This window comes from Micromesistius poutassou, assembly GCF_964030765.1.
Source record: "Micromesistius poutassou genome assembly, chromosome: 9".
Taxonomy (NCBI): Eukaryota; Metazoa; Chordata; class Actinopteri; order Gadiformes; family Gadidae; genus Micromesistius; species Micromesistius poutassou.
The window spans coordinates 12,491,361-12,502,239 of NC_140279.1; positions in this window are offsets into that span (position 1 = coordinate 12,491,361).

Genomic DNA, 10,879 nt, shown 5'->3' on the forward strand with positions numbered 1-10,879 from the left:
ACGACGCCGCTCGAGCATTACACGTGTGGTTTGAGAACGTTTTAGACTCAATCAATATGAGAACGTTTTAGACTCAATCAATATGAAGTCGAGGGGAGACGAAGCTCTGTTCGTTTGTATCTTTTATTATCTAATTAAAAGGAATCAGTTCTCTTCTTTTTGGGAATCAGTTCTCGTCGTTCACCTTCGGGATTCGTTCGTTCTGACCGAATCGTTCGCGAATCGCCCATGCCTATTAAACACACACATTTGCACTATCATTGCTAAGATACATCAGGGAACAAAGACATTTCAATTACAAATAATAACTCAGAATATTACTTGGTGATTTCCAATTTAAAAGGCCTTAGCCAGTGAATGCACATTTCCTTCAACTTGGACTGACCCCAATAAATGTTACTGCTTGAACTCAGTGTGAGGCAAATGGGCATGGAGTAATCTGTCAAATAAAATAGACCCACACAGGTGGAGGTGTGTAAAAGTTGTGATATTTGAGGTTTGACCGAAAACTTGTGAAACCCTGACCTTCGGATAACTGGAGGAGTATTAAAATGTAGCAATAAAGGCATGTAAACATTTCATTATGGCCGGGATTCTATGGCAGTTTTATTTTTTAAGCTTTATGTTTCAGTCAGTACGGAGTCACCACGAAAAGGCAAAAACTTAACTTTAACAAGAGGAGTTCTTTGGGAGCACAGATAACCAATCTTTTGTGTTTATGTATTCAGCCTTACCCTTGACTCAAACTGTTTCCAATTAACTCTCCTCCATTGACAACCCAACCCAGTATGCTTTTCTTAGTTGTTTTTTTTAAGGGGATTACTATTATGTGGCCCAAGAATTCCAGTTACCATGGTAACATGTTAACTGCTTTATCAAAAAATACTAACGTGAAGTTTGGTTTTAAATCTACCATGGATTTATTTTTCTGCCACTGGTGTCATGAATATATATATATATCTTATTTTTATTTTTTCAGTAGCAGACCTAATGGGGTTTGAGACCTCCCAGGGACATTAATAATATAATATAATATTGATATTAATATCGTCAGTCCGATTGATGAAATATAGATAGGGTATTCATTTTTTAACGAGCCCACCATCAGAGAGAGGCACATTTACAGTAGCCATTAGCCGGTAATGGATTCACTGATAGGCGGATGGGGTTAAGCTCAGCGGTCTCACTCAGACAAATAGATTTTGACATGCAACAATTGGACAAATTTACCGCTTCCGGTCCTTGTCAAAGCACCGTGGCCTTGGTACTTGTACCAAACAGGGGGCCAGGCAGGTTTATCAACAGCCATGTTTAACTAGGAGTTCTGCATGTCTGAGTTGCCCTTTGGTGTCTTACACTTTTGTCTGTTAGTTATAAAGTAATATATTATATAAAAATGATCCTATACAACCTTTAATATATTGAAGTATAATAGCAGTACAGTAATAGTGAACTTAGACCCAATCTTTAAGGAGCTTGTAGGGGCCAGGCATCTTGCTCTGTGATTCCTGCTGGTATGCTACGGACAACTGGGGATCGAACCTAGTACCTTTTGGCTTTGAGACAAACACCAGAACCACTACACTATCCCAGGTCATCTCTCTAGAGTTGTGCAAATAAAAATGCATATTGTAAATACACCAGTAAATAGCAACATGCAATCGCAATACATTGGCAACTACCGTCTGCCGCATATACAGTAAGCCAGACGTCACTTGTGATCCGAACAAACCTACAACGGAAAGCACCAAGTGTGTCACGCAAAGCATGACAGAGGGCATAGAATGCCCCCAACAGCAGGCATACACAAACAACAGCTAAATCCACCGTTACTGTGGCAACAACCGGATCAGGCTAAATCTGGCTTTTCAACCGTTTTGTGAATCAATGTCAACAGAGAGTCGGCTGACTGTCCTTGTATTGTAATGTCCCCGTTCTGCCCCGTGAGAGCGAGGTGACAGCCGTGGCTGTGGTTGCGGTGGTGGTGGTGGTGGTGGTGGCGGTGGGGGGGGGAACTGTCACCGCGGTCTGTTAGCTGAACCGTAGCGACGCAGTAATCAATGCTGAGTGCAGCACTCGGTCGCGGCTCCTGGGAAGTAGAGGGAAGAGGCGCTGTAAGGTAAAAGCTGAGGTTGATGTCCCATACATGAGCTAATAATGTATTGAGTTGATGAAATTATGAAACCTGTGGCTGTGGAATCACAACAGGGGAAACAGTGCGAGGTACAGGCTTGGTGACACTGGTGACCCGGTACACAGGTATTTGATGGAAAGGGAATTAATCGAGTTTGAAAAAGTATATTGTTTATATGTAGTGAATAAGTCAGTAGGAAATTGAAGTACCTGTTTGATTTTATGATTCTTTTGCAAAAATAAGTGATAAAAAATTCAATATAATGAGAACTATAATTGCTAAATAACTACATAGTACCGTTATCGATACCATACTTGAAACAACATTACAGTCTGAGCTCTTTTATATATATATATATATATATATATATATATTGAAATAACTTGATGCCAACCACTCTGGGTCAAAGCACAACCGAGGAAGACACAGAAGAGCGGTGATTTGATCAACCAGCGGGCGTCTTGAGCATTATACTGGTTTCATGTTTCCATAACAACCGTCAACCGTCAGGAGTGATGAAAAAGATTATCCCGCTGCATCAGATGAGTTGTGTTTACATGTCCAACGTCCTGGAGGTATGTCCACGGCTAATCCTCCTCCTAGCTTCTTTCGTCCTTTGGTGTTCCTCCTCCTCCTCCTCTTGTCTTGTTGTTTGGCAATGTTTCCCTCTGTCACCTGCTGTAGCCAATTATTGATAAGCACTTGTTTCTCTTGTCGGTGCCCATGCTGGGGGGGGGGGGGGATTGCAGAACAAGACAAGCTGTTAATTAATGACTCTGTATCAGAAGGGGGAGGGGGAGCAGATATGTTTGAGTTGCTTGGAGGAGATGGGCTTGGTTTCTGCTTGTCTCGAAAATCTGACTTTAGATAAATATCTAAGGTCTGTTGGGAGTCTACTTAAATTCAAAGTTTGAAGGGCGTTTCTCTTTCTTTTGCTTCATATCTGTTTCGACCAATCATATTGCTGGAGGCGGGAGATCTCAAAGTGTCTAATTGGCTATTAACAGCAAACACAAACTCGGCCAGCAGTAGTAAGCTGTAAAAAAAGCTGTCTATAAAGGTTTTAACTCAACCCTGTGTGTTTTGGCCTCTGTAGAAACACAATAATTGAAAGCTTCCTCCACTCGCACAAATTCGTTTTCTTGGAGGTAATATCTCTTCAACAAAAAAGGAAACAAGGCAGATTTTGTTTCCGGCCCATGCTCTGTTCCCGCCACAGAGGATAGGTTTTAGTTATAGTTTGAAGGAGGATATTCACAAGCTAGGAGCTAGGAGCTAGTACTGCCGCCTTTGCTATAAGTCCTATGGTAAGAGCGCTGGGTCCAAGACAGAGCGATGCTGACTCAACACCCAGCCCGTTGCAGACCTGAACACCCATCCATCGTAGGTACGTGAGAGGAGGGATGGAGGAGGGGGGAGGTGACCTCAGAGAAGCTAAATCATGTGAACATGCACGGCGTCTGTGGCGTGGTGGAAATCACACTGTTTGCATATTCATACATCTCCCGGCACTTAATGTGCCAGGGGGCCCAAAGCGATTCATTTATCTCCTCTGTTACAGACGTCGGCTTGTTTAGCTCCGCTTTATTGTGCCCCATTTGTTCTTGTCCGTTTCCGTTCCATACCTCATTCTTCACTTGGCCCTGTCTTGTGGCAATATTACACGTCCGTTTCCTCGACTTTGCGAGATGACAATGATGGCGGCGGCATAGGGAGGCTGGGCCCCCTTGGCGGATTTGTTAGGCCATGGGTCCCAGTGAGCGGGACTGCATTTTTTGTGCGTCATATTCTCCCCCACACATCACTTTTAAGCCAATCAACATCTGCTGGTGATGTATCATTGTCTGAGTGAAGGTGCGCCCATTGCTCCACGCTAAGTAGTATAGCTCCAGGCTATGAATCATTAGGAGGTCTATTTGTATACACAGGGCCTTTGAACCCGATATATATATGAGGGAGGCGACCCTAAGTGGGGTCACGACCCGTGAATGTTTTTAGACCCTGGGTTTTGATTAAGGCGCCGTTGGCATTAGCTCTTTTGTTTATATAATTGCCTGGCGACATTTCAAATTGCTAAAAGGCGGATCAGCCTTGCTGTGCTCGAGAGTAGAAAGCGAAAGTAGAAACACAAATCCACAACAGCGAAATCACACATATCAGTGGAAGAAAAGCCCAAGGGATTAAGGGGAGGAGGTGGGGTAAAGTAACAGATTGGAAGAGAGCAATGGGAAAGAGAATGACAGCTAACTTGTTTCAAAAATAGAAGGGGGAGTGCGGTAACGCAAAGGAGTTGATGTCAATGAGAAAAGAATGGAGTTAAAGAGCAGAAGAATGACAGCATATAAGAGATGTGAAATTATGGATAAACTCGAGATGAATAAATACAAGAGAGACGAGAGAACAATAAGATGAGTATGAGAGACGGAGAAGACATTTGGCCAAACAATATCGTTTAGATGGGATTTTAGAAAGACCTTTTGATACTTTATTTCTGCCTAGTCAAAGGACTTAACAAGTAAAGAACCAAAATAGTCTGATAGTATAAGAGACAAAAATAAGACAAAACATGGCGTACAGAGGGATGAGAAGGGTGGTGAATGTGTGTGGGGGTCATTATGCTTGTTCTGACTCGGCTAAGCAGATGATGATAAATGAGGTGGCGGCGAGGCTGGGCTTCCTGCTCCGTTTTTGCCGGATGGCGAGGTGCGTGCCAGTCCTATCCCGCCTAATTACCTCTCAGATACCATTAGCACTGCCACAGACACTCAGCCCCACCATCCTTTCCCCCGGCTGCACCATCCGGCCCCCAGATGCCCCAGCCTCCACCCCTCGAAACCAGCCTCCATTTGCCTAAACCAGCCAGTGCCAGCCTTAACTAGCCTCCAGCAGCCGTAACCATCCTGCACCAGTCTAAACCAGCCTCCAACAGTCTAAACCAGCCCCCACCCCTCTAAACCAGCCTCTAACAGTCTAAATCAGACTCCACCAGTCTAAGCCAGAACCCACCAGTCTAAACCAGACACGACCTGTCTAAACTAGCCTCAACCAGCCTTCACAAGTCTTAACCAGCCTACACCAGTCTAAACCTTTCTGAACCAGCCTCAACCAGCCTTCACAAGTCTTAACCAGGCTCCACCAGTCTAAACCAGATATCATCAGTCTAAACCAGCCTCCACCAGCCTATAGGTGCACCACCCTTCCTCCAGCATCAATCAGCCTACATTCTCTGCTCCATCTCTCACCCAACAGAAGCCCCCAGCATGTGACTGTCTCGGATATTTTCACAGGTGAGATATTTGCACAGGTGCGATATTTGCAAACTTTTTTGCGGCCGTAGTTAACATAAATCATGACTTACACACAAGGGTAAACATTTACAAAGATTTGGGACATTTGAATGCTACACACTGCAAAGACCAAGGCTGAGGATGTTTTGGAACAAGATTTTATATAGATTTATTTATCTGGTGGCAAGTTTTATTAGACCCATAATTGCCCTTAATTAAATGGTTTTGTTAAAGAATATGTTAATGTTTAAATAAAAAGGAAATATGTTTTATATTATTATAATTGTATGATTGCACAAACTTTTATAGTAACAATATGCCATCGCTTATTAGCTACCATATGTTTAATTGCAGACACTTTCAAACTATCCCACCCCCCCCTCCCCCCCTTTGTTTTAAGTGCTGAACTGACTAGCAAGTTCATGCTTTCTTCTTAAGTGTTAATGCCCCGGGGACCATAAATGTGTCATACGGATCTGACTAGCATAGTGAGGGCCCTGTTGGCATAGAGATACCATACTCAAAGTCAAATCCATTATTTACTATAAACTATTATAAATGATGCATTTTCAATCTATAGATAGGTGGATTTCAATATTTCCTCCTGACTTTAATCTTGATGTAAGTAGGGCCTGGATGTGTCTGAACGGATTGGCCGTAACTAGATGCTGGTAGACGAAGCGGAACCCGAATCCACACCTTCTCCCCTGACTCTTAAGTTGCAGACCACACTCGCCCCATTACAACATTACAGCCGGGCCAGGTTGGTCCTGAAGGAAGCTCAGATCAGCCCATTCAGCTGTTTCTGCGCTTCATCAGCGCTTCATCAGAGTTATTTTCTTTTTCATTACCACTTTGGTATAGATGCTGCACAGTACTCTCCACTTTTAATGTATGAATAAATTAACCAATGAGATTCTACGTTTACAGCTTAAATAAAGAGGTACCGAAAGGTGGTTCAGCGTGGGTGCAGCCAGCAATCCAGGTGACAAATGAGCCACCTGAATCTCCCCCATCTCCTCCCATTGCTAATCGACGTGAAGAATCGTCCTAATTTTCAAATCCCCTTTCCTCTCCAGAACCAGTACCCCTTATAACTCCTCCCCTCTCCCCCCTCATCTCTATCAGATCTTCTTCTCCTCAGCACATCCCAATGCGTGGATGTTATTGATTGAACCAGAACCTTCTGGACAGTCAGTAATTAAAGGGAACGACTAAAGGGTGTAAAATTAGCTCTGGTGTCGTTAGACAGGAACGGCGCTAGTGGTGAGTGTGTGTGTGTGTGTGTGTGTGTGTGTGTGGGGGGGGGGGGGGTGGTGGTTCGGGGGTGTAAAGAGAGATGACTGAGGGCCAATTAAAAGCCGGCGCGAGAGATAGAGAGAGAGAGAGAGAAGAGGGGTAGTACAACGGCTGGAGATGTGGCAGTGAGATGTATGGATCTGTCTTGGGATAATGAACTCCTCAGATCGTCATCGATCTGTGGCGAGGAGGAGGAGGAAGATGGCAGAGAGGAAGGGTCTAGCACCTCTAAAGGGAAACTCAAGGGTATATCCATTTGGGGAAAAGGGGGAAGAAAGTTGTTGCTTAAATAGTTCATTTGCGCAAAGGCGGGGGCATCTCAGACACTTGAATGAAATATTCAAGTTTGGATCATTATCGGGATTCTATAAAAATTCATCTCCCGTCTACTGAACTCTGAAATATCCATTACTTGTTAAACACTAGTTCTCAAGCTAGACATAACATACATAAATGGATGTAAAATAACCCCGGTCCTTTTTTGTTTTCTGGCTTAAAAGGATTACAAATGAACCGGGATCTTTTTCTTTCGCATAATAAGCTATAACTTTACGATTATATAACAGCAATTCACCAACCGCAAATCCTTCTGGCTGAACGCAACAAAACAATAAATGCAAAAATCTCATTGCAGGGCCTTAAGCCACTTGGGGGCCATCTGAAGGCGCGAGGGGGGTAATAGCCATGCTCAAGTAGGTGTAACATCCAGCTAAAGACGCCTGTAAACGAGGCCGAGCCTGTGTGCACCGCACTGAAGGGGATCTCTCTGAACAAAAGCGGGCCGCGATGTAAGCTGTGTTTGTGGGTTATCCTCTGGAACTGGCAACCTGGCAGGCGTCCTCAGTGTGTGAAACTTTAATCCAGTCTGTGTTTGCGAAAAGCAAAAAACACCTACGGGGCGGATTAAATAGGTTCTCTTTTTCCCAAGTTGGATTGTTTCATGGATTGATGAATTTACTTAGTAGTTTATTTGTAATATTTATTTGTTTTTAAATGTGTTATTGTTTTGGAGGGTGGTGGTTTCAACTGGAGCGGTTGCTGGATCTGATAGGCCAATAGGAGGGTTTCCCTGACCCTCATTCCTCTGAGCGGCAGGGTAAAACATGTGGGCATGCAGGTTCCTTGCTTGATGTCTAGCAACCTGATACTGCCAATTAATTAGTGGGGGACCTTCTGCGGAGCCTTAAGATCACATCATAGGGTCCCTAAACACTACATCTCCTCCTCCAGCCACGCCTGACTTTCAATGTGTTTTCTTTGATGCCATGCGTTCTTTTCGGTTTAGATCTGTGAAAAATCATTTCGATTTGATCAAAGGTCGTTGGAGAATAGACCGTCCACTGGTATTTTTTCGAAAGTTTCGCCACTGGCTTTTCTCAGAGGTTAAAAGTGATTACATTACTGGATAAAACTCAGATGGATGGATTTTCATCAAAGGCTACATTCCTCTCTCTCTCTCTCTGTGTTGTAATTGCACAAATTGAGTGAACCAGGTTTTCAGAGAAAGTACCGGCCAACCATTAACATCAATCATAGACGGCTGACATTGATTAAAAAAAATTTAAAAAGAGGGTGGACCAAAGACGTGCTCGAGTTTCCCCCGCGTAACGTGCACCATGGTAGGCAAGTGCTCAAGGACAGTCGCTGGAACCTCATCTCATGCATTTAAAAACGTTGACCCGAAGTTGCTTCCAGTGAAGTAATACTTCAATGTGAGCATGTCTGAGACACGTCTGGAAACATCTGGTTCTTCAGGTGGGTGGGGGGGACTGTTTTTGTCCAACAGATTGTCACATAAGCACTGCAACAGCAATCCAAAACCAAGGCCATGTGAGCCCAATCTATATGGTTTGCTTTTTTTGTCCATTCCTTTTGACAGCAATTTGTCCTCACATTTCTGTCACAAAGCAGAATCAGAGTTTGACGTGGTTTCTGTTTACTCTGTATTTAGTGTTTTTTGTTATTCTTCCTCAGCTATTTAACTTGGCTCCTCACTGTCTAGGACGCTGTCTGGACGTCTTATCTAATTCAGTTTATCAGCGTGGCAACATGTGGTAGAGGACAGAGCTGGGGCTGAACGATGAATAAATACAGTCATAAAAAAAAAGAATGCTCCTCGCTCGTACATTGAAGTCACAGGTTGCCTGACGTTCTGAGCCTTTATCATCACAACAGCCATTCGTCACCCTAGCTTGACGAAGGGAGATAATGTGCAGGCTAAAGGGGAACTTTATATTTTGAGGGCCTTCTCTGTTGGATTTTCAAATCATTTCTTGGAAGCCATGTGAATGTTGTCTTTGAAGAAAGGTGCTGCGACTTATTTAAAAGATAGGGGCTGGGCTGTATTCAGCCGCCCCGTTAGATTGCTATGTGGTTTGTCATCTGTGAATTTAGTGCTTTGAATTACTTTCAAACGACGCAACACTGTCACGGAACATTTCTTCTGTGTGTGTGTGTGTGTGTGTGTGTGTGTGTTTGTGTGTAAGTGCACATGCTCTATGTTCTGTGTGAAAGCATGTGTGCTTGATTGTGTGTGTGTGTGTATGTGTGTACATATATGTGTGATGAGAAACAGAGCGAAGCAGCTGGCGGAAGGATATCAGTGATGTTGAGGTGTGTTAGAGTGGGCAGATGTACTTTCCTTCCAGACTTACGCACAGCATGTTGCAATACCTAGGCTGGTTTAGGACACCTTCACACAGGAACACACACAGACACACACCCATACACACACACACACACACACACACACACACACACACACACACACACAGATTGTATCACCTTGACTGTCTTGATAATGTGGATCTCTAAATAGACCTACAGCGCCTAGGGCTCTCAGGCTTATTAATATTGCAGCGCCAGCACTATTTATTATGAATGAGAACAAGTGTGAAGCCTCCGAGAAACAGGCTGCACAACACAACGTGCGCCGGGCTGTAACAATGTCGCACACACACACGCCAACCGACACGCAACCAAAAGTTCCCCCTCACGGCCAGACAGCCCAGAGCACAATCTGGGATCTGATTAACACCTCTTCCATGTCTCCAGTGACACGAGTGTATGTTATATTAAGCATGTGCTGCATTTAATGCTGACATGAATGGAAAGGTGACAGTGAAGGAGTGATATATTTTGTTGGAATGTGCGTTGTGAACCGTTTTTTCCGTTGTTTCCAGTGTTAGGTTTTCTTCTCGGATTTCAGAGATTGCAAAGATTTCCCCACTGAAATGAAACGCGTGCTACAAAGTTAAAGTGCTGCACTGTGTGTAGTTTTTCCCCTTTCTGTTATCAGGGTATCAACAACTCATCCGTTGTTTTCAATAGCCGTTCCCTAAAACGTGTGTCTCTATAAAAGATTCACTCTGTTCCCTCCATTAGGGTGTCCAGTGACATCTTTGTTGGCTGACTTGGTCCTTGGGTTGGCGCTGGTGGCGAAGGGCCCTCACACAGGGGCCGCGCCCACTTTCCCGTTCACTTTACGTTACAGCCGGACGACACAGCTTCCACAGGCACTACAGGGAGCAAGTGGCTCCTGAATTAGAACCCCCAAAGGGGAGATGGGGGAGGAGCCAGAAATAGAATGTGAGAGGGCTGATGACATCAGAGGAGCTACGCTGGGGTAAAACACTGTCGCTGCAGATCAGAGATGTGTGAAAGCACATGTATGCAGTGCTGTGGGCACATACACACTCTCGCAAACAAAATTCACTCTCTCACTCTTTAAAACACAAACACACACACACACACACAAACAAACAAACACTTTCTCACTCTCTCTCTCTCTCTCTCTCTCTCTCACTATCTCCCACACACTCAGTGTGTCTCTGTACGTCTCTCTATCTCACACGCACGCCCAGGGTTATCGGCGGAGGAGCGATGGCGGTATCTGTGCTGCCAGGTGTGCTCTCAGCGGTGACTGTGACCCCAGACAGAGATCTGCTGTCTACCGCTCCATAGGGAGCAAACAAACCACCAAGCTGCCCTATCCTTCCCTAGCCTCCTCATCTCTCTCTCTCTCTCTCTCTCTCTCTCTCTCTCTCTCTCTCTCTCTCTCTCTCTCTCTCTCTCTCTGTGGCTCAGCTTATCGAATTTGTCAACTTCCGAGGAGGGAAACGTCTCAAGTGTGACAGACGTTTTCTCTTTTTTCAGTAGT